The following is a 22,922-nucleotide window of genomic DNA, read 5'->3' on the forward strand; positions in this document are numbered from 1 at the left end:
ACCCCTGGTTTAGGAGGACCTGAGGGTGAGGAGACTAGGAGGCTGGTCCAGTCTGATCTGTGTAGCCTTTGGTCTGTGGGGCTGTCAAGCCAGGACCTTACAATGGTAGCATTATTTATTGGTATTGTGGTAGCACCTAGGAGCCCTTGTCACCGACCAGGACCCCATTGCATGCAAGGTGCTGTACGAACATGGAACAAAAAGATGATCCCTGGCCCCAAACTGTGTCTAACATTTAGAAAGACACAAGGTGGGTGAGGTCATATAGTTTATTGGACCAACCGCTGTTGGTGAACAGAAGGGACTGGCGTGGTTACAACAACACTTCATACATCTAAGATATATGAATTTCACAGCTCTCTCTACCTGGGGTAATAGCATGGTGTGCTTCCCAGGGCAGGAGCTTAGTGCTTTATGCCCTCTTCCCTTCCCCCCTCCCCATGAGATGGGTGTTATCCTCCTTGTACAAATGGGAAAACTGAATCTGAGTGCCCTGCATTTAGACTGTTACCTTGTGGACATTCTGGTGCATTTGCTCGCGATGAGATGATTCTAGGAACAGATGCAGCCTAAATAAGGAGTTGTCTGTGGGACTAGCTGTAGGCCCTGCCTGGTCACTGGGGAGAAGGGGGTTCATGCCTCACCCCATCTCTGAGGTGGAAGGAAGGAAGGAGGGAGGACTGGAGAGAAAATCGGGTACATGGGCTCTGTGGAGACTGCCCCCCATGATGGCCAATTGCAGTCATGGCAGCAGGACCCAGAGACTTCAGGAATGAAGGTGCCTTTGTCCACCAGGGGTCAGGCTTTCCCAGGTGCTGGGTGTCTGCAGTTTCAAATGATGTCCCTTGAGGTATTGGGTGCTCAGGTGCTAAAGCAGGGTCGCACCCTTTCAGAAGTGGTGTGCCGAGTCTTCATTTAGTCATTCTAATTTAAGGTTTGGCATGGCAGTATTACATGTTTCACGTTTTTAGAAGGGCTCTTTCTGTAAGTCTACAATATCTAACTAAACTATTGTCGTATGTAAAGTAAATAAGGTTTTTAAATGTTTAAGAAGCTTCATTTAAAATTAAATTACAATGCAGAGCCCCCCGGACCGGTGGCCAGGACCCGGGCAGTGTGAGTGCTGCTGAAAATCAGATCGCGTGCCATAGGTTGCCTACCCCCTGCTAAAGCTTAAGGGAGACACACCAAGACCATTGTAGAGCTGTCCCGTGCCTGCCGCTCCATTACGTCTGCTCCAGGCTGGATTGAAAATGGATCCTGAGACTGGAAGCCTCCACGGGCTCCGAGGTCGCCTCTCCGCAGCTCTCCACGTGGTGGTGTGAATTCGATTGCGCCGTGGCTCCTCTAAAGCAGCAGGTGGGCCCGTCATCCTTGTGCTGGGCCTGATTCTTACTACATCCTGTGGCAGCTGCTGGTACTGGCTCATCTTTGGAAACCTGCACAAAGGCCCTGGTGTCACCTGTTTGCTGAACTAGCCAGAATATGGAAGAAAGGGCACAATCACAGGCAGAGCCAAGGTACAAGCTCTGGGAGCTGCTGGCAGCTCTCGCTAGGGAAACCTCTCATGCTACATAAGGGCTAACTGGATCAGTGCTAGAACTGTCTGAAGAGCAGCCAGCTGCTGGGGTGGGTGTGGTTAGTAGGGGGTGCTCATCCCTCTCAAGTAATGTCCCTGTGCACCACCAGGGCTGTGATGGGGGACCAGAGATCCTTTAAAATCAACAAGGCCTTAATTGTTTGTGCATAGAGCCCTCCAGAGGGCTGTTTTTAAATCTTGTTCCTGCTATTATGGCAGTGGTTTCTGTGGGACCCCTGGGATCCCAGTACCGCTGCAGGGCTCTACTTGTGAGCTTTAAAAACCTTCCTGCTAGCTTGGAAATTAATCTGGTATGTTAGCAGCCAGGGTAGGTTTCTCATCCCCCTCCCCACCGAGAGACCTGGTCCATCCGACATCCCACCCTTATCCTGAAGCACCTAACGCATTGAGCAGATGGCCAAGTGCATCCTCCACCTCGATGCATCTGGTCTGGTTGGGGGTCCACCAGAGGCATCCTCCACCCAGCCAGGCCTCTTCTGCTGGGCAGCCTGCTTCATCCTGACGTGGCTGGTACGTTGTCTTGCTCCCAGTGCACCTGGCATGCTTGGTGGCAGTCGAAGGGTTAGCACGCTGGCCCCCCGCAAGCCAAAGAAGACACAGTCCCTAAGCTGGGAGCTGATTCGGAGGCAGGCAGTGGTAGGACCCACTATTTGGAGAAGGCAGCATCGTGTGGGCAGGGTGATGTCATATAAGCCTGAGTCACTGCTGCAAAAGGTGTTAGCTCCATTGTCCAGCCCTGCCCAAAACCCTTATCACTGCTCCCAGGTGGGGCCCTGGCTGGCTTGTCACCTCACTTGGCAGTCAGCGATAATTCACCTGGAGTCTCCAGCACCTTCTGCTGGGGGATCCCAGAGTGCGTTGCACATGCTAATGAATGAAGCTCCTCACCCAGCCAGGGAGGTAGCTTGGTATCACCGCCCCTCCGAGCCTCAGTTTCCCCAGCTGTAAAATGTGGACAGGTCATCCCCAGCGTCCTCCAGGGAGTAAGGGGCAGAGCTGGGAACACATGCCCACTCCTGCTCTTACCATTAGATCCCACTCTACTGCAGCCAGGAATTCAATCCAGGAGTCCTGGGCTAGTCCCCTCCTGCTTTAACCTTGAGGTCACGCTCTCCCTGTCCCTGTGTACAAGGACATGTGGGTGCTTAGTGCTCTCTAACTTCCCAGAGGAAGCCGTACTGGTTTGCAGATCTTGGCTCCAGGGAAGCCAATTTCCCTTCTGCAGGGGGGAGCTGAGGTCCCCCAGACAAGCACCACCTAGGGGGAGCACTGTCAGCCAGGGGGGATGCTGATCTCAGTTGCCATCTGCAGGCTGCTACATCCCCTGAGCACCATGCTGGGCTCTGTATGCTCCCTTTCTGCAGCACCTCCTGTTCCCCCCAAGTCTCCCACCCCACCTGGCTTAGCAAGGCCTGACTGGATCCCCGCTCTAGGCTGTGTGACTGTCAGGGTAGGTGTATGCAGCAAGGAGACACCAGTGGCTGGCCCTGGTCAGCCAACTCGGGCTCGCGGGGCTGTCACTGCAGTATAGACCACTGCTCCAGGACCCTGTCTCGGCGGGGCCTGAAGAAGATTCCCTAGCACCTCCCAGAGTGATCCTTGACATCCCAGGGAGACACGTGACGGCGGCCCCCTTCTCACAGGTGGGGAAACTGAGGCACCCACCCAGGAAATTCTGAGGCAGGAGGAGACCTCAGGACTTCCCCATTCCCAGCCTCCTGCTCGCACTTCCAGGGAAGCTTTCTTTTTGACCCAGGCTTCACCCTGGGTATTTGGCAGCCTTTTAAAGGCACTCCCCCTCTTCCCCCCCCTCCCCCGCCCGCGGTGGCCGCCTCTGCCTTCGGCGGAGTCCAGCGCCCAGCCCAGCCCAGCCCCGTTGGGCGAAGGGGAAGGCGAGAGGCTGGCGCTGCAGGAGGAGAAGCGAGCCTGGTGATGGCCCCGAGGGCGAAGGGTTAACGGGGGGAGGATCCGGGGCGAAGGGTTAACGGGGGGGAGGATCCGAGGCGCTGGGCGGGTCCCGGCTGTTGGATTCGGGGTGAGCGAGGAGGCGGGGGAGGAACCCGCAGCAAGGGGCGAAGAAGCGAGGCTGGAAGCAGGAGCTGCAGGAGCGGAGCCGGGGGGGTCGCTCACCGCGCCCGGCCCCGGGGGTCCTGCCCGGGCATAGCGGAGCCGCAGCCCGCCCGGGGGAGCAGCCCGCCCCCTCTCCCCAGCCCGGCAGGTACGTTCCGATCGCCGCCTTTCAGCCATCACCGGCTACAGGTGCCAGCCCGGCTGGGCCGACCCCGCCGGGGGCTGGGCCAGGGGCGAGCTCCGGGGCTCGGCCTGCCCGGTCTGTTGCCGATCCCGCGGCTTCCTGGGTAACCTTTGCCCCGTGCTTTGGTGTTAAAAAGTGCAAGGGAGAGGCGTGTGGAGGAGAAGTGGCTGGAACAGGGGAGGCTGGGAGCGGGGCTCCTGGGTCCTCTTTCCGTCTCTAGGACGGGAGTGTGGTTGGTGGGTGGGGGCTAGGGCTCCAGACCCCGACCCACGGGGTGCGTTCTCTAATGGCCAGAGCTGCCCTGCCGCTGAATTGCCTGCTGGCCTTGGGCAAGGTGCTCAGCAGCTCCGTGCCTCAGTTTCCCTGTCTGGGAAAGGGAACTGGTCATCAGTAAAAAGCAGCTTGAGCTCGCCCCCCAGATTAGGAGTGCCATGGGACTATCTTCCTTGCGGCGAAAGAGGGCTCTGTCTGGGAAAGAGCTGAGGAAGTGAAATGCCCCAAACTCCCTAAGCGCAGTGGTTTGAATTTTGCCCTCGGTAGGGTTGCTTGGTACGTCCTTGCGCCTTCTCAAGCTAGTTCTTCTCCGAGCTCTGGCTAAGGTCTAGCACAGCAGCCATTCAGTAGCCAGACGCATCCCGGGGGGTGGCCTTTTTGCCCTTTTCTGTACACCATCCTTCTCCTGGGATCGTTCAGGCAGCGTAGCTAAAGGTACCAGACACCAGAACAGCTATTCCCGCACGGTAAGGGTAATGAGCTTTACCCCAGTATCTGCGTCCACACTAGTGGATGGATATAATAATAGCAGTGGGAAATCCCACCCCTACCAACAGAGCTATACCAGGACAAAATCTGTGTGTAGACCAGACCCTTCAGTCTGTCCCAGCTCTAAATTCTACCACCTTAAGCCCCGGCCTGCCCTCCAATTTTAGCTATGTGGGTTAGGAGTGTGATTTTATTATGATGATGATCAATGATTGTATTTTACCAATGACGCTGTGCTGCTAAGAGCCCCAGCGTAGACCCCATTACAGCAGCATCCGGGTATCAATGCAGTTAGAGTTGATGCTGTGGGGGGGAACTATGCAGTGTAAGCTATTCGGGGACAAGCACGCTTGTCCCCATGTAACTGTGTCCACATCAGAGAGTTTTGCAGGTACTGGTGTAACTATACTGACAAATCCCATCATCATCAGCAAATCCCATCTGGAGGGAAGGATCACGTGGCTGTGTTTGGTTATATTGGAAGTTTGGGTCAGCTCGGAAAAGTGACACTGGAAACAGGGCAGATCTGCTCCGTGTGTGTATCGGACGGGCTGACTTTAGTGACAAATGACAATATAGTCCCATGCAGAACCAGCCTGGCTCTGGGTGTGGGAACTAAAGGGTATTCTACTTCATGCATGATCAATCGAGTTGCTTATCCTGTTCCCCTGGAGTTGCACCTGGCTGGCCCTCATTGAGGGCTCGGGTGTTGCTGAGTGCAGACTTTGGATGCTGAGGTGCAAGGTGGAAAGAATCCAGGCTCTGACTCTCTGATCCCCAGCTGGGTGTGCAGGGCTGGGTGTTTGGGGTGGGGGGAGAAAAGGAGAAGGGAGATCCCTTTGCTACAGAATCCCGAGAAGGTGATCAACATGGAGCCCACAACTTCATTTTTAAGAACTACCTCTCAGGGGAAAACCTGGCTCTGAACTTGCCCTAAGGGAGGCTGCCCCATCCCTTTTGCAAGTGATTCTCCTCTGGAACCCATTTGCTTCTAATGGGTGCAAAGTGCTGGCTGAAAGGCCCCATACAAGTGCAAATCTGCTGCTGCTGGACCAAACTCATCCCTGTGTCACCTGGCTTCCCTGGAGTTCTGGCCAGGATGCACTTTGGCCGAGGATGTTTGAAGCACATCTCCCCCTGCCCCAGTAATGCAGAGTATTGATCTTGGCTCCTTTCCTGAGGATGGCTTGCAGTCACAGTGTGAATCTGGTCTGAAGTGTGTTGTTCGGTCCTGGGGGAAGGGGCTCAGCCAATTAGCATTCTATCATAGAGCGCACGGCCCTCACCCCTTGCGTGGGTGGGGGCGAGATGACTGGCCTGCATGAGATGAGTGGGGCAGATCTCAGCACCCATTGTAAAAACAGCCCCGACAACCAGCTCAAGGTGCAGACCAAGAGGCCAGAGATCCCAGAGCTAGACCTGGCTCGATGTTTCAGTCAAAACAGTTTTCCAGCAGAAAAATGCCAATTTGACGGCGCTGAATTACGTTGTGGAACTGGATCCAGTTCGATGAACTGGCATTTAGGAAACAAGTTTGGAATTTCTTTTGGGATAATGCCGCAATATGTTTCAGATGAAAAGTTTCCCTTTTTTTTTTTTTCCCTACAAAACTTCTTTGTCTTTTGAAATTCACTTTATGCTGTATAATTATTTAAAACGGTCACATCAAAACATTTCATTTCAATTGACCTAGAAGGGGATTTCCCACCCCTGAAATTTAGTTTCAGAAAAGCTTCCGAATGTTTGGCTTTGGGGCCTGAGTCAGGTTAGAAAAAAATTTTAAGCTTGAAATATTTCACTGGATGGGCCGGACCAGCTCTACCTCCAATGGGCCATGGAGCCTGAATTCCCCTTTCATCCCCCAGGGGGTCCGTCTACTGTGGCAGCGAGACACGTTGGCCCATAGGGCAAGCTGCTCACCCTGTCATTGCCTGGGCCGGGCCTATTCTGTGGCTATAGGACTGAGTAGCCACCTGTCTTGGATGGTTTAGACAAAACAAATCCTGCATCTTGTCTGGGGGCTAGACTAGATGTCTCTTGCAGTCTCTTCTAACCCTATGATTCTGTGACCTTGTCCGTTGCCTATTGGGGATCTTCATTGGGGGTGGATTGGACCTGAATGGATGTCCCACGTCTGCTGTTTATCAGTCCCACCCCAGCCCTCAATAAGCTCGGGGCCTGATCCAACATGTGCTGAAATCCAATGAAAAAACTCCGGCTGACTTCAGACTCGGGCTTTGGAGCGGGCCTTATATAGGATTTTGATCCCCTCTTCCCCAGGAATTTTATTCTTTTCTTGCTCTCCTAAGCAGTGCCTGGGTTTGTACTTTGGGGACTTTCCCCCAATCCAGCACTGAAAGGAACATAATTGCCAGACTGGATCAGACCCAAGGGGACCCCCACAGTAGTGGATGTGAGATAATCTGCCCCCCCAACATCAGGTCTTATCCTGATCCCAGACAGAGCCCAGCTTGACCCCGACGCGATTTAATATCCCTTCCACAATCTGTTTGTATTCACTATCCTAGCTCAGGTAGTCTTGCTCGCTGTATAAGTGTCCAAGCCCCTTTTGAATCTTGCTGACTTTTTTGGCCTCGGAGATATCCTGTGTCAATGAGTTCTACCTCCAAACTGCATACCCCACAGGGGAAAGTATTTCCATGTATTGGTTATGAACTTGCCACTGGGGAGGGATAGCTCAGTGGTTTGAGCATTGGCCTGCTAAATCCAGGGTTGTGAGTTCAATACATGAGGGGGCCATTTAGGGATCTGGGGCAAAAATTGGGGATTGGTGCTGCTTTGAGCAGGGGGTTGGACTAGATGACCTCCTGAGGTCCCTTCCAACCCTGATAGTCTATGATTCTATAATTCCATCTATTTGTTCCTATGTCAGGAGACAGGGAGGAGCTGGATCCCATGGGGGGGAGGGGATTCTAGTGGCACCTCCCATGTGAGGCTGGCCAATTTAGCAAGGCCTGACCTGTCATCTACCCCTATTATGTTGTAAGGATAACAAAGCTGCTCATCAGTTGAGCCGGGAGCTACAGCTCCGGTAACATGATCCATGAGCCGCTTTGTCACTCTTAGGCAGGTGGCTGTTGGAATTCTTTGCAAAACATAAACACAGGTTTTAAGAGGGCTGGGTGTTGATTTTAGCCACATTTGTAAGTTACAACTGAGTCCACCACAATTGATTCCTTTCCGGGGGCCCCCAGGACTCAAGTCCTTGCTGTGATTTGAGCTCTTCCGGGATGAATCTAGCAGGCAGCCCGATGCCTGGCAGAAAGAATGACCTGTAATAACCGGGGCTGATCCTAGAAGGAATGTGCAGGGATGTCTCCTGCTTTAGCACGAAGGCATGTCTTCCTGAGCCCAGCATATAAACTCAGCCTGGAGCAACAAAGTTTTACAATGGCTGGCATTTAAAATGGAAGAGATGCTTTCAATATATTCATGCACACTGTGGTGTGTTTGGATAGGAGTATGTTTGAGTCTGGGGGTGTGTCCAAGCATATAAGTGACATACACTATCAAACAGTGTGTTAAGAGCCTTTGCTCTGCTCCACAGGAGAGGGTAAGAGTATACTACAGCTACCAGCTGAGGGAGCTGCTCTCGCAGCTCAGGAGGTATAGTCTTGTGCTTGTAGGTCTGGATTTCAAACTGCACCACTGAGCCCAACGGGGCTGGTGTGTCTCTGTGTGATTGAATCTTTTGTGTACACAGGTGTGTTTATGTAGGGTCAGTGTTTGCACCTGTCGAAGGTATTTTGGTGGATGGAGAGAATGTTGCCTACGCTAGAAAAGGTGCCAGGCAGCAAGCTGAGAGTGTTGGACAGTTGGCTTTGAATGACGGGCAGGCTGGTGCAGTGGTTAGGGCTTGGAAGACAGGGGGGCAAGTCCCAGCTTTGCTGTAGCCTCCCTGGGTGACCTTGGGCCAGTGCCTAGGCCTCCGTTCCCCATCTGTACAGTGGAGCTAACAGCAGCTGCCCTGTGTCGTGTGCTAAAGATCACGAGGTTCTGGGCTGAGCACTGTGGTTGTTGAATGTGTCTAGCCTGGATGTGGGATGGGTCCTGTTTTCTCTCTCTGGGATCTGGCCAGAGCTGGCCTGTTTTCATGCTGTTCCCTGCACACTGGCACGCCTTCCACCTGCGCACGTTTCGCTCCTCAGCAGCCAGGCTCTTCACGCCCCAATGCAGGGAGGGGAAGAAGCTGGCAGGGGGGCAGATTGTCTCGCAGAACCTTTCCCTGGGTAAAATAATAATACCCAGCTCCTAGCTGGTGCTTTCCATCAGTAGATCTCAGCGCTTTCCTAAGCGGGTCAGTAGGGTTAACCCCATTTTACAGATGGGGAAACTGAGGCAGAGAGCGGGGCAGTGACTTGCCCAAGATCATGCAGTAGGTCAGGGGCAGAGCTGGGAATAGAACCCAGGTCTGTTGAGTCCTGGTCCAGTGCTCTAGCCACTTGGACATGCTACCTCTTAAATTCACAGATTGACTCCTCATTGGCTTTGTGAGGAGTAACTTGGGGTGCAGGAATAGATCCACCTTAGTGGTATATTTTCTGGGGTAGGAGCATTCCCAGGAATGGCTTTGTTAGTGAGGACCCCATACAAGCTACCGTGGGGTGCCCACCAAAATAATGCCCCAGTGCTGGAACAGGGGAATTGGATGCATATCTCACTAAGGTTCTAATCTGTCCTCCATCACCGTAATGCCTGAGCACCTCACCTCTATTTATCGTTACCACCCCCCTCTGTGAAGCAGGACTACTAGCCCCATTATACAGATGGGCAAACAGGGGCCCAGAGCGGCTAAGTGACATACCTAGGGTCACACAGGGAGTCTCTTGCAGAGCAAGGAATTGAACCCAGGATTTCCAAGTCCCAGGCTAGCCCTTCCCCTCCATCACCTACCCTGCAATGGAGCACCCTAAAATCACTATGTCTGACCCAGCCAATCCCACTGCTGTTGGGGTGGGGACCCAGCAGGGTATGTGTTTTAGGGCGCCACGGAGCTTTGAAGTGCCCTGGGCTCATGTAACCCCTGGTGAGTGTGTGTGTGAGGCCCCCCGTTTGTGCCAATCCACAGTGGTTGTGAGTCTGTGGATTTCCCTACGCTCCCCTTCAGTGGAGCCAATTTAGTTGTTTTCCGACTCCCCCTATAAACTCAACACCCCTTCTGATTTCAATTCCTGGGGAAAACACTAAGCAGCCACTTCTCGACTGTGTAGGGCTGACACTGAGGTCTATTCAGCAGTGCATTTAGCAATTACCAGATGCCCTTCTAGCCAGATCCGAGGCTTCCACTATAGCCCCATGGGATTGGCTGGGTCCCTCGACTATTCATGACTCAAGGCTCCAAGATCAGCAAACAGACTCTTCCACAAACAACACACACCTTAATGCCGTGTTTCCTGGGCAGGCCACCCTTGCACCCTGCAGATCCAGTGCCCAGAAATGCACAGCAGAGATGATGCAAACAGAGAATAAAGGGGGAGGGATTTTTTTTTTTTTTGTGGGGAGGGGCGCCAGGAGGAATGGAAGAGGAAGAAGGGATGTCTACAAGGCAGAGGGGGAGCGGTTAGCATCATGATCAGAGCCAGCAGGAAGAGAATTAAGTGCCAGCCATTGCCATCTGCTGTTGTCTGCACACCTTGGATTCCATTTGTTGTGCCATTGTTTTGATGTGGCTTCTGGGTACGTGACGCACTGCTGTGAATAGGACAGAATACCACACAGGCTGGTGCACCAAGCAATCGCCCACGCTCCAGCTTTGGGTGAGATCCTGGGCAGCACGCTCAGGCTTCTTTAAGCCCCACCTGCATGGGCAGAAGGGAGTGTTGTTTAATGTCTCCTCCTGATCTATTATCATCTGTTTTGTGGTAGCAGCCGGGAGCCCCAGTCATAGCCCAGCACCCCAGGGTGCTAGGTGCTGTACAAACACAGAACAAAACCACAATTCTTGCCCCAACGAACTTACGGTCCAACCTAACAGGACATGGCATTTATATAGGGCATAGGTTCTCAGCCTGGGGTTGGCAGAGAGGAGTCGGAGTCCTGACTGGCTGCTCATATTACTGAATGGAAGGCTAGATCCTGGCAGGGTAAGGGAGAGTTATGAGAAAGGTTGAGAGCTGCTAGTCTGGTGCTGTGTGGACATTGATGCCTCTTTTCAGCTCCCTGAGAGGTGGGTCTGGGTTGTTCCCTCCATTTTACAGAAGGGTAAACTGAGGCACAGAGGGGGGAAGTGACTTGCCTGAGGTCACACCCTGAGTCAGTGGCAGAATCCACAGTGGGGCTGCCTAGCCTGGTGCTCTAAGCACTGGCCAGCACCCAAATCCCATGGACATCAGCGAGCATTGGAGGGCAGCCTGCCTTTCAAACAGTGGACACTCCTGGGCCTGGGTCTGATTGAACCTGGTTTGCTTCCCACTTGCCGGAAAGGGCATTGCTGCTGCAGTGTGACACGGGAACAGACCTGCAAGTGGGCCTCAGTTTCCCCATCTGTGAGACAGGGAGAGCAGCACTTCCCTACTGCACAGCCTGTGGAGAGGGTATGCACAGGCTCGTGGGGTGCTCAGTTACGAAGGTGATGGGCCCCATGGCTAGATGCATTATTAATCTGTCCCTGCATAGGCTACCGGATGAGGGATCTTGTTCTCTGCAACCGCACATGGCGTTAAGAGTAATGTATTCCTGTGACTCCAGCAAGGGGTTCTGGTGACCTGTGTTCGCCAATAGCCTGATAGAGGCGTGTTGCTGCGGGCACGTTATTTAACAGGAGAGCATTCAATGTAGATCTACCTGCATCCCTTGCCCTCCTCCACATCAGTCCTGCATGGTCTGGGGACGTTCCCGAGCAGGATTTATGAAGAGCTGAAGAAAAGGCAACCTGATCCCTTCAAGGCAATCCATGCCACCAGCGAGCCCAGTGCATTATGGGCTGTGCCAATTGCACAGGGGTAATTCAAATTGGGCTAAGCCAGTTGCTCACCAGTGTGAAGTGCTTTGCTCCAGTTCAATTACTTTGCTTTAAGAACGGATTTCAGCTGAACCAGTGCAACTTCTGTGTGGAGACAAAAATCTCACTATCGAGCCTCCAGGCCTGACTTTCCACTCCCTCTGCCTTGTGCAGCCGCTCCGGTCCAGGCTGAGTGTAAAATGCAGCTGGATCCAGGCGTTTCCCACCCACTTTGTGCAGGGGTAAACGGTGGTGCTAACCCTTGCAATTGTATCCCAACTCTTGTGATATTTAGTATTTTTTTTCCTTCAAGCCCCAACTCCTGGAGTCACTTGATTTAGGGAGAGTCGCAGGGATTTGTTTAAAGTAAATTTCTAGCTCTTGTGATTGTCGAGGGAAGCTGGACAACATGATCCCAGCATGACCTGAAAGGCTCAGAGACCAGGAGGCAAAGGCAAAGAAGCAAAATTGTTATTTTTTTTTTTAAATCTCATGATTTATCAGCTGATCCCAGGATTGCATGGGGTTGATGCTGTTATGTAAATGACTCCAAACGGTGCAGGGCAGTGGTGAAATCAGGACGTAGGGGTACGTCCTGGCTGATGTCATGGGGAATTTTGCCATTGACTTTAACGGGGTCAGAATTTCAGCACTAGCTCATTGATTTAAAGAGTTCCAAGCACCTGCATCTCTTCAGACATGGTGCTTCCCATGTTCACATTCTTGACATTCCAAGCGGTGCCCAGGAAGTAGGCTTGGAGGGGTTAGGTTTGTATTGGTAAATGTCAATAGAGGTTGATTTCTCGGAACACACACAAAGAGAGGACAAACTATTTCCATCAATAACAATTGAAATGGACAGCGAGGCGAAGCAGGAGAAATGCTGCTTGAGAGAGTTTAACTTAACGATAATACTTAGTCCTGCCACGAGGGCAGGGGACTGGACTAGATGACTTTGCGAAGTCCCTTCCAGTCCTATGGTATTTACTATGTGTATTTTCAAATGTGATGTTGCCAGTTTTTGACTTACTGGTTATAAAACTTTCGCTTTTTATGTCTCGGCATCTGCTGTCCTTCAGTAATTGTCTGACACATGCTCCCATAATTTCTGGCATCTGTGAACATTTAAATAGATCAAAATAGGGGAAAAAATGCTTAAAACCCATAATTTTGCACAACTCTGAAAATTTAAATTGATAAAAATGCACGTTGATATTATCCATTGACATAACCGTTGAATTCTGCCAAGTCTACTAATACAATTTTTATTCGGTTTTTTTCATTCCTGGTCATGTTCTCATTATAAAACCAAGGTCTCCAGAGAACAGTAAGAACGTCCAGGAACCTCCCACATGTTACAAGGCTGTAACTCCATCAAGAGTGACTGGAGAGCTCGTAAACTGTCGGTCGATGCTGGAATGGCTCCCTCCCATTCAGTTTGGGAGGCTTCGCTGAACACCAGCGAGGGATGTGATCAGACAGTTAAAGCCCCTGATGTGGAATCAGGGTTCCTGTGTTTTGTGCCTGGCTCTGGAAGGGGTGAATGGCTCCTAGGGCAAGGGTTCTTAGACTTCCCTGTTGGTGACCCCTTTCACACAGCAAGCCTCTGAGTGTGACCCCCCCCCTTATACATTAAAAACATTTTTTAAAATATATTTAACAACATTGTAACTGCTGGAGGCTAAGCAGGGTTTGGGGGTGGATGCTGACAGCTCGCAACCTCCCATGTAATAACCTCATGACCCCCTGAGGAGTCCTGACCCCCAGTCTGAGAACCCCTGCTCTAGGGGCTAGAGCAGGAGACTGGGAGCCCAAATTCCTGGGTTCTAATCTTGGCTCTGGAAGGGAAGTGTTTCCTACTGGATAGAGCGAGTTTTGGAAAGGTCCAATTGAAACGGTTCGTTTTGATGTTTCTGAAATATTTCAATTTTGTTTTTCAGGCTGGAGTCACAAAATTGGGGGAGGAGGCGTTGCCTCCCTTCTTGTAGCTTTAGGTCAGTGGTTAGGGCTCTCCCTTGGGATGTGAGCGCTGGGTGACGGAGGGTGCTGGTGCATAGAGGATATGAGTTTGTTACAGCCCCCACTTGGGTGGTTTGGTTGTCTACCTCCTGCTCTGGCAGCCCCTGCTTTCAGCTCCAGAGGGCCCCAGTTCAACCTGTGGTGGGTAACATGCACTCGCAAATGCTTCACCTCTGAGGTTGTCCAGGTCATGGCATTTGCCTCCAGGTTCTCTTCCCTGCTCCTGCCGACACGGGAGCCTGGCCCTGTCATGGAAGAGGACTATCAGGAGTGGAACATGAGAATCCCCTGACTGAATTAGATCTGCAGGGTCCCATCCAGCCCCACATCTCATCTGTGACGGTGGCCAGCACCAGCTGCTTCAGAGGAAGGTGCCGGATCCCTGTAGTAGCAGATGAGAACGTGGGTCAGGCCCAGAAGCGTGAGGTTTAAGAGCCGTTGTGTGTTCCAACTCTGGTCCCTAGCCCTGTCCCAGCCCTCTCCTCGCTCCTCCCAAATCCCTCTCCTCCACCCCTCCCCCACCCCTGGCCTTTCTTTTTTTTTTTTTTTTTTTGCCTGTTCCTCCCCCTCTTAGCAGCTTGGGTCTCAAGCCTGTTTACATTCCCCAGCAGCGCACAGCCTGGTGCGTGCATGACGCTCTCCCTTGTCCGAGTGTGAGGGTGAGTCCTGTTCTGGATTAAAGCTAGAAAGATGGGTTGGGCTGATGGGCTGTTTTCATTCACTGTCTAATTCTTCTACTAAAGGTACAGGCAGGATGCACACAAGGCCAGGCAGGGCTGCATCATCGTCAATTACTTGTTTGATCCGTTTGAGAAGGAGGCTGCATGTGGGCTAGGGGTTAGGGTCCTGGGTGGGGAGTCAGGATTTGTGGGTTGTATTCCTGGCTCCAGGAAGAGTGTGGGACCTGCTGGTGAGAGCAGGGGACTTGACGTCAGGACTCCTGGATTCCCAGCTCTGCCACTTATTCCTTCGGTGACCTTCGGCAAGTCACTTCATCTCCCTTTGCCTGAGTCTCCCCATACGTAAAAAAAAAAATGCCCCCAAACCCCACACTCTACCAAAACAATACTCAATTCTCCCCCTGGGGAGTGGGTGAGAGAGAGAACAAACCACAGAGGCCAGATGTTACGTTGCTTAATTTACACCTGCTTAATTGTGGCCCCAGCAGGAGAATCCTACCGGGGGTGGGGGGGGGAGGGGGCGCGGTTTGCTTTGCTTTTCAATCACTTCCCTGATTCTGGAGCTGTGGCTCTGAGATGGGCGCTGGCCTCTTGGAGTGATTGTCTGGGGAAAGGCTGGCCCTGGGCTGGGCTGTCCTCACCCCCCCCGCCCCTCCCTGCACACCCCAGGGGGAATCCTCCTGTGTTGTGTACACTCCCCCAGGTTTCCATGGGAGCGCTTCTCACCCTGGACCTTATCAACTGACTGCCTTCTAGATCAGCTTCTTCGCTAGATATTTGTACCAACCCCGTTAGCTCCTTGCTGGCTCGGTCCGGCCTGCTGAGTGGTTACATAGGTGCTGGGTCCACCCAAACTGCCCCTTCCCCAGGGCTCCTAGAGCACCCTTCTCCAAGCCAGATCCTTCCTCTCCCTCCACACATGAGTCCCCATTAGTCTCCCGCTCCCAGCTGCCAGCCCAATGCTCTTGATTCTTCCCTACCCTCCAGATGTGCCCAACGTTACATACTGAATTGGTATCAGAGCTGGGAATAGAAACCAGACTCGTTCCCTGTCCCTGCTCTAACCAGGAGACAACTCCCCCTTCCCAGAGCTGTGGATAGAACCTAGGCTCCTCCCAGTCCCATCCTCTATCACACTAGTGAAAAGAGAGCTAAATGTACCCGGAGTCCTGACTCCCAGCCCCGCATGTTCTAATCCCTAGAGAGGCCATGCTCCCCTTCCAGAGTTGGGATGGAACCCAGGAGTCCTGGCTCCCAGCCTCCCAGCTTTAACCAATAGACACCACTCCCCTCCCAGAGCTGGGAAATGGATCCCAGGCTCCCTGTCCCCTCTTCTAACCACTAGCTCATGCTCCTCTCCCATTTTGTGCTCCATCACTATATATGGAAAATTGGTAACTGGCCCTAGGACAATTCAGCAAAGATCTGACAGCAGATAACGGGCTGAAAGGGAGGAAAGTTCTTGTCGGCTGGCTGTGTGTGGGCACTCGAAAACAGGAAAGCGGCTGAGCTCATCCCGTTCGCCCCGGGGCGGTAGCTAGGAAGTGTGTATGTCTGGTGGGGGGGAAGAGGACACTGCAGGCTGGCCACAAGCGCGGGGGGCCTCAGTGCAGACCGAGACTGGAGCAGATCTCTACAGGAGCAGGTGAAGAGGGTGAGACTGTGGCAGCTAGAACAGAGGGGTGGGGCTGATCACACATGGAGGAAAACGCACAGTTTGGTTGGTGACTGAGCAGGGCTAATAGGCATGGCGCTGAAGATGGCTGTAGCGTGGGCAGCATGATCTAGTGGAGAGGGTGCTGGGCTGAGCCTTGGGACTTCTGGGTGCTATTCCTGGCTCTGCCACTGACCTGCTGCATGACCTTGGGCAAGTCATGTCCCCTCTCCGTGCCTCAGTTTCCCTCCTGCCCTTTGTCTGTTTTAGACTGTGAGCTGTTCTGGGCAGGGCACATCTCTCACTGTGTGTCTGGTACGGCATGTAGAATGTTGAGGCCTCTAGGTGCTACTGTAATAATATATTGTAGCCAGGGGTCTGTCCATACTAGGGCTCCCAACGTTGCAATGTAATTAACCTCCCACCTTCCCTGGGCCATCAGCAGGGTGTGAATGAAGGATCTGCCGCACAACTATCTGCTACTTGAACTAAAGGAGTAACTCCATTAGTTGGCAGCAGCAGTAGGCTGTTATCTTCTATGTGCAGATAGGGCCATGACTAGGGCTCTACCAAATTCACGGCCACGAAAAGCGCATCGCTGACGGTGAAATCCGGTCTCCCGCCATGAAATCTGGTCTTTTGTTTGCTTTTACCTTAGACTATACAGATTTCATGCAGGAGACCAGCGTTTCTCAAATTGGGGGTGCTGACCCAAAAGGGAGTTGCAGGGGGCAGGTCACAAGGTTATTTTAGCGAGGGTTGCAGTATTGTCACCCTTACTTCTGTGCTGACTTCAGAGCTGGGGTGGCCAGAAAGCGGGAAGTATTCCCCACCCCATAAGGCTGCCTTTCTTATCACTTGTTAGGTGTCTTGAGATCCTAATCTGGAAGACACAGTAAAGAGAAAGGCAAAGTCTTTATTATAAATACTAGAGACACTCAGAGAGGATGGGTGGCCTTGTGGCTAAAGGCAGTAGCTTGGGATTCAGGAGATCTAGGTTCAATTCTTGGCTGTGCCACAGACTCCCTGTGTGACCATGGGCAAGTCGTTTAGGGTACGTCTAGACCTCAGTCAGTGGCTATGATTGCAGCTTGAGCTGACATACCCCAGCTAGCTCTGGTCCTGGAACAGTGAAGCTGCAGCAGCCAGGAACTGCAGTCTAGAGACATACTGTATCTTTAATCTCCCTTGGCCTCAATTCCCCATCTGTAAAATGGGGTTATTTATTTATCTTAATGTAATGTTCCTTCCTTTGTCTCATCTAAATAAGCTCTTCAGGGCAGGGACTGTCTCTTACAGTGTCAATGCAGCGCCTAGCACCGTCGAGCCCCAATCTCTGCTGCGGTCTCCATGCTGTACGATCGCAGGAATAATAACAACAGGGCAGAGAGCAGACGTGGCCTTTCGGATCTCGTGGGGCTGGTCGGAAACTTCTCTCTCACAAATGGAACTGGAAGCTAGTGAGAGGGGATAAACGTGGCCTTTCTTTTTTAATAGTATCACTTTTGTGAGTGCACCTGAAAAGTGTGGGCTATCAAACCAGCAGCCAGTTAAGCCCAGGAGCTCCAGCCCCTGCAGGTGGAGAATGTCTCATGGACTCCTCAAAGTACCATGTGAGCTTTTCAGATAACACCAGGGGCTGGGCGTCTTTTTTTCTCTTTTTTCTTTCTTCATTCTGACTCAAGGCCATTGCACTGAAAGCAGGTCACTGTCTGTGGAGGGTTTTTGTTTTTAGCACCATGACCCCACATTGACCTGTGAGTCAACAGTCTCTGGGTAAGAGCACTTAAGTGGAAATCAAAGGAAAGGAATGTTTGAGCAGCTCTTTATGATGGTCTCTCTGCAACTTACAAATTTCAGGCAGTGGCCAGGAATCATTAAAGCCACTTCTTGGGCTAAGTCTTCCCAGGTGTGAAGATCATCAAGACCTGCAGAAATGACAGCAGTCGTAGTCTAATCCAATTTCTGTACTTGGCTAATAAGGCATCCGATTATTATTATTATTTTATTATTATATAAGGTATTACCATAGCATCTAGGAGCCTTCACCATGGACCAGGACCCCATGGTGCCAGGCGCTGTACAAACACAGAACAAAAATATAGTCCCTGCCCTACTGTAAGCATTTTAAGGGCCAGATCTCAGCTGGTACAAGTCAGCACAGCTCCACTAACTTCAACAGGGCTCTGCTGATTTCCAGCAGCTGAAGACTGGGAAAGTAAACTGGACTAAAACTGGGAGGCCGGGTAGCCCTCTGCCTTGGGTAGCTTAGACACAACAAATCCTGCATCTTGGCAGGGGATTAGACTAGATGACCCTTGTGGACCCTTCTAACCCTATGATTCTATGACTTTTGGGGCCCATTCTTCAAGTTCTGTGGTTGCTCTTTGCATTTCTCTCCTGGAAGTCAATTAAGCGAATCTCTCTTCTGTTTATGGTCAGTTTCACTTTCGGTGCTGTCTGTGCAGGAGTGTTTGGGTTGCAGACAATGGTGGGGGAGCGATCAAACGGCTTCTGGGGTGGATACAATCTAATCGGTTTGAGGTTTTGTGAAATGCTTTTGGGTTGTTGGAATTTGGAACCAAGCTTAAGTGGATGGTGCTCCTGGACTGGTGGATTTCCTCTAGAAACGATGTGAATTTCATTACCGCAAAGACCTTTTGTTGGCTATATCCAGTTTACTCTCTCACTCTGCACGATTGTAAAATGAGGAAACTGAGGCCCCGAGAAGTGATGACTCACCTGAGGTCACGCAGTGAGTCTGTGGCAGAGCAGTGAATTGAACTTGGGTGTCTCAAGTCTCAGGCTAGCGCCCTAACCACTGCACCCTCCTTCCTCTGGGAGGTATTAACCCCTATTTTACAGCCGGGGAAACTGAGGCATGATGACTTGATCCAGGCCACACAGTGAGTTGGTGTAAAAAACTAGGATGAAAGTGCAGGCGTGGCCAGCTCTAACCACTGAACCACACTGCCCTTCAATGTAACTTCAGCCCTAATGATTGATTGCTAAATGGCAGCTCTAGGTTGCTTTCCAAATGCTGAATTCCCCTCTTTGCCATTAGGTATCAACTACGTTCCCTGCCCAGTGTGATTCCCCTCCTATTTTCTGTCGGTGTCAGAAATGCCAGGCGAGCTGTAACAGGTGCTGCGATTGCTCATCAGATCTGGATCTCAGTCCAGCAGTGAGCTGCCTTGGATGCTGTAGCATGTTTACATGGGAAATGCACCAGGGGAGGGACAGAGACCAGCAGGAAGAGGCGGATGGTTTGGTGGTTAAAGCACAGGCCTAGGCGTGGGGACACGTGAGTTCTATTCTTGCTTCTGCCACAGACTTCCTGTGTGATTTTTGGTTCAGGTCCTTCAGCTGGAGTTTGCAAAGGAGCCTAAGGGATTTAGGAGCCTCAGTTACATTGGGTTTAGGCGCCTTCACTTCCTTGGGAACCCCCCTGCCACAGTGTGCTGAATGAGACTGGAGAAAGAGGGTCACGTTTCAGGAGGGGCCTCGTTTGGTGTGACACGGAGAGCTCAGCAGTGCAAGCTGGGCAAGCCAGGCTGCTCAGGACAAACACAAGCCCGCGCTGTTTGCAATGCTGACCTCTCTGCCGTCTCCATAAAGGTCTTCCTACAGCTCCACTGTATTGGTTTTTCTTTAAACATGGGCTAGAAGTGTGCTGCCTTCCACCCGCCTGGACCCGCCCTGCCTTGGGCTTTGATGGGAACCGGGCATTGAGGGTGGGCTGAGATTCCTGGGAGAAGGAATTTCCTGGCAGGCTGCTGGACCCCCTCTGTCCCGGGGTTGCATAAGACACCTCCTCCCACTTCTCAGAAGGGCGATGCTGCTGTCGGCACAGGACAGTGGTGTGGGAAGAAGGAGCAATAAATGCTGATGGTGCTTATGCTGCACGATGGGAAGGCTCCCAGACTGTGCCCCCTGTTGTCAGGTCCCCCCAAAGAAAATGGTTCAGCGGGTAGGATAGCAAAGGTCCGAGTTGTTGCTGTTGGTATTGCAGGAGCACCTAGGAGCTCTAGTCCTGGACCAGGACGCCACGGGGCTGGAAGCTGCAGAAACACAGAACAGAAGGATGGTCCCTGCCCCAAGGAGCTCGCAGCCTAGGTATGAGACACGAGACAACAGATGGATAGAAAGAGACAGAGGCTGGACTCCAGGAATGGACATGAGGAGGGATAGCTCAGTGGTTTGAGCATTGGCCTGCTAAACCCAGGGTTGTGAGTTCAATCCTTGAGGGGGCCATTTAGGGATCTGGGGCAAAAATTGGGGATTGGTCCTGCTTTGAGCAGGGAGTTGGACTAGATGACCTTCTGAGGTCCCTTCCAACCCTGATAGATTCTATGAATGTACCCTCTTGTCTCGGGAACTTATTAGAGACCCCTGAGCGGCGTGGTCTTTGCAAGGAGGGGCAGGCCCACGCCCGCGCACACACAAAACTTGTCCATTTAACCTGCGACCCAGGCACCATGCGTGGTGTGTGTGTCTAGGGGCAGAGAGGGGGTGGGTCCGGCTCCTCTTTTCCTTCAGAATTCTTTGCCGTTTAATGAGTAACTCAGGTGGCGAGATGAGAGGGGGGCCCTTGGCTTGGGGAGATTTTTTTCTGCTTTCCTCTTCGCGCGCTGGAATATCCAGGGCTGGTAACTCCACCCGCTCTTGGGCCCGTCTTGTGCCATCCTCCCAGCTCCTTGGCAAAAGGCACCCCCGTTTCCAGTGTCTGCCCCAAGCCACGCTAGGGCTGGAAGGGGTGCGTGCTCCCCATCTAGGGGCGTGCGCTCTCATGTGTGCTCCACTGTGCTGTAGCGAATGGGCCTGAAAGAGGGATCTTTAGGAGGAGTGAGCGATAGGTGACCTACCCGCCTCTTACAGCCCTGGCTGCTGCTCAGGTTGGCTGTAGGGGCAGCTGCCTGTTTAGCCATGCTGCTGCCAGTATCCGCCTGGAGCGCCCCCATCTGCCTAAGAGGGAGTGAGCTGTCCAGAGGAAGCCAGAGTAATTCAGCCCCTTGAGCCTTGAAGGGCCTGATCCAAAGTTGAAGCCAATGGAAAGACTCCCAGTGACTTCAGGGGGCTTCGGCTCAGGCCCTCCATTCAAACTCCCTGGCTGGAGGAAGCATTGCAATGAGCGGCTAAGGGGGGTGAGTTGCCATCACATTCATGCCTGGAATGGGACCTGCTCAGCTCTGTGTGTCCTAAGCCCTATACTGCTGACCCACCAGTTCTCCTTTAGCTCAGGAAGCAGCAGGCCCGGCGCTGTCAGCTCAAGAGGAGCTGAGTTTTGTCCCTGCCATGTCCGTGAAGTGCCAAGTGGCGAAGTCTCAGGCAGGAAATACCCAGTGTGGCTACAGACCCATTAAAGCCTGTCTCTTGGGAAGGAGAGAGATGGGATGGAGAGATTGCACGAGGTAGAGGCAGGGAGGAGTGTGTGTCAACTGGATAGTATCCCAGAGGAATTCCCAGCTCTGCTGTGAGCCCTTTGGAGAGGGGGGCTGGGCTAGTGGTTCAAATTCTGCTTTGCTGCAGCTCCCCATGTGACTGTGAGTAGCTCACTTAGCCTCATGGAGCCTCAGTTTCCCCAGCTGTGCAATGGGGATAACAACAATGCCATGCATCCCAGGAGGGTTGTGAGGATAAACACATAACAGATGGTGAGGTACTCGGCTACTGCAGTGATGGGGGGTGAGTACGACAGACAGGAGCTTGGCTAATTGCTTTGCCATTTGGGGATGGGCGGAGTCCTACTTTCCCTGAGCGCCTGGCAAGGAGTCGCTGGGAATCAAGGTCTCTTCACCCCACAGTGCCCAGCTGCTGTGTTTTGGGAGACCCAGTCAAGAGCCACTGGGGGCAGGGATGCTGGAGCCCCAGATTCTTGGCCGATTCGTCTCCTGCCGGCATTCCCCCCTGAGCTGTAGGTCAGCCCCTTGGGGGAGGCTCTGGTGTGGTTTACGACATGCTTGCTGAATGGGTCTGTTGAAGGGAGCATGAGGAAATGGCCAACAAGGGCAGTTCCTCTTTACGACTGTAATAAGCTTTAAAGTCCACTTGAAAGGTGGCTGCTTCCATGGAAGAGCTCATAAAAAGAGTGTGTGTGTGTGTGGGGCGGGGGGGGGGAAGGTTTGGTCAGGGGGCACAGGATCAGCTGTAGCAACCAGCTTACAGGAACCTCCGTTTTCCATCAGCACGCCCAAGTATGGCAGGATAAGGCTTGACAGCTGGGTTGTAAGTGGCTCCAATCCTGCGTAGAGCCGCAGCGCCGTACTGGCTGACTCTCACCCGTGAGTTAGCCCACGGGGCTCCTATCAGGTCGAACAGGCAGATGGAACTAGGGGTGGGAGAGAGGGGAAACAACACACACCAGCAAAGGGCGGAGTTCCCGGACCCAGTGTGTCTGGCGTTGCTGGCGGGGAGGGAATGGAGCAGGCTGGGAACTTCCCCCCCAAACTTTGTCCTCAGCTACACGGGCAATAGCAAGACACACAAGAGGCTGCCCACTGTGGATGTACCCTCACCCTGATCTGACGGGACCAGCGAGCCTGGTTCTGTCCCAGCATGTTCCGGTTTTTCCCATGCTCTAGCCTGGAAATATGGAGCCTTAAAACGGGCAACTGAGCTGTCCTCCTTTCATGCTCAGTAGCTCCCCGTGCTCCTCCTCCTCCCCCTACATCCAAGTCAAGCGGGCACAGCAGTGTCCATCAGCCGTGCCACCAAAACCACTGAGCCCCGGATGGCGGCTCTGGCATCAGTACCCCCCGGGCTGGCAGGGGTGGGACTAGGCCAGCTCTGGCACAAGTTTAGCGGGGAGGGGATGACGGGCCCCTGCTGGGTGAGGAGTGCCCCAGGGTCCTGGCCATTGATAATCTGGTCACCGTAATCCCCAGGATCTGCCCTGAGTAGGGGCAGGAGGGCAGCTTGGTCTCTGGGGGCCTGTCCAGTCCCCTGGCAGCGAGGGGGCTGGTCGGTGATGGCGATGGCTTTGGGGTTGCGGA

The 22,922-nt window shown here is 52.8% G+C and overlaps 1 protein-coding gene across 6 annotated transcripts in view; it reads left to right on the forward strand.

Annotated features, from left to right (window-relative positions):
• Nucleotides 1–22,922, forward strand: part of ARHGEF2 (Rho/Rac guanine nucleotide exchange factor 2) — a 136,059-nt gene that overhangs the window by 2,361 nt on the left and 110,776 nt on the right. The window contains exon 1 of one of the 6 annotated variants that reach the window (XM_084613518.1): nt 1,374–1,520. The exons of 1 other annotated variant lie outside the window; for it this stretch is intronic. The gene's annotated coding sequence lies outside the window, so the exon portion shown is untranslated. Of the gene's footprint in view, nt 1–1,373; nt 1,521–3,494; nt 3,530–3,627; nt 3,819–14,198; nt 14,256–19,942; nt 20,047–22,922 lie in introns of those variants that run through there. 4 more of the 6 variants (XM_084613517.1, XM_084613514.1, XM_084613515.1 and 1 more) reach the window with 4 other exon arrangements.

This window comes from Lepidochelys olivacea (genome assembly GCF_965140295.1).
Source record: "Lepidochelys olivacea isolate rLepOli2 genome assembly, chromosome: 24".
Lineage (NCBI taxonomy): Eukaryota > Metazoa > Chordata > Testudines > Cheloniidae > Lepidochelys > Lepidochelys olivacea.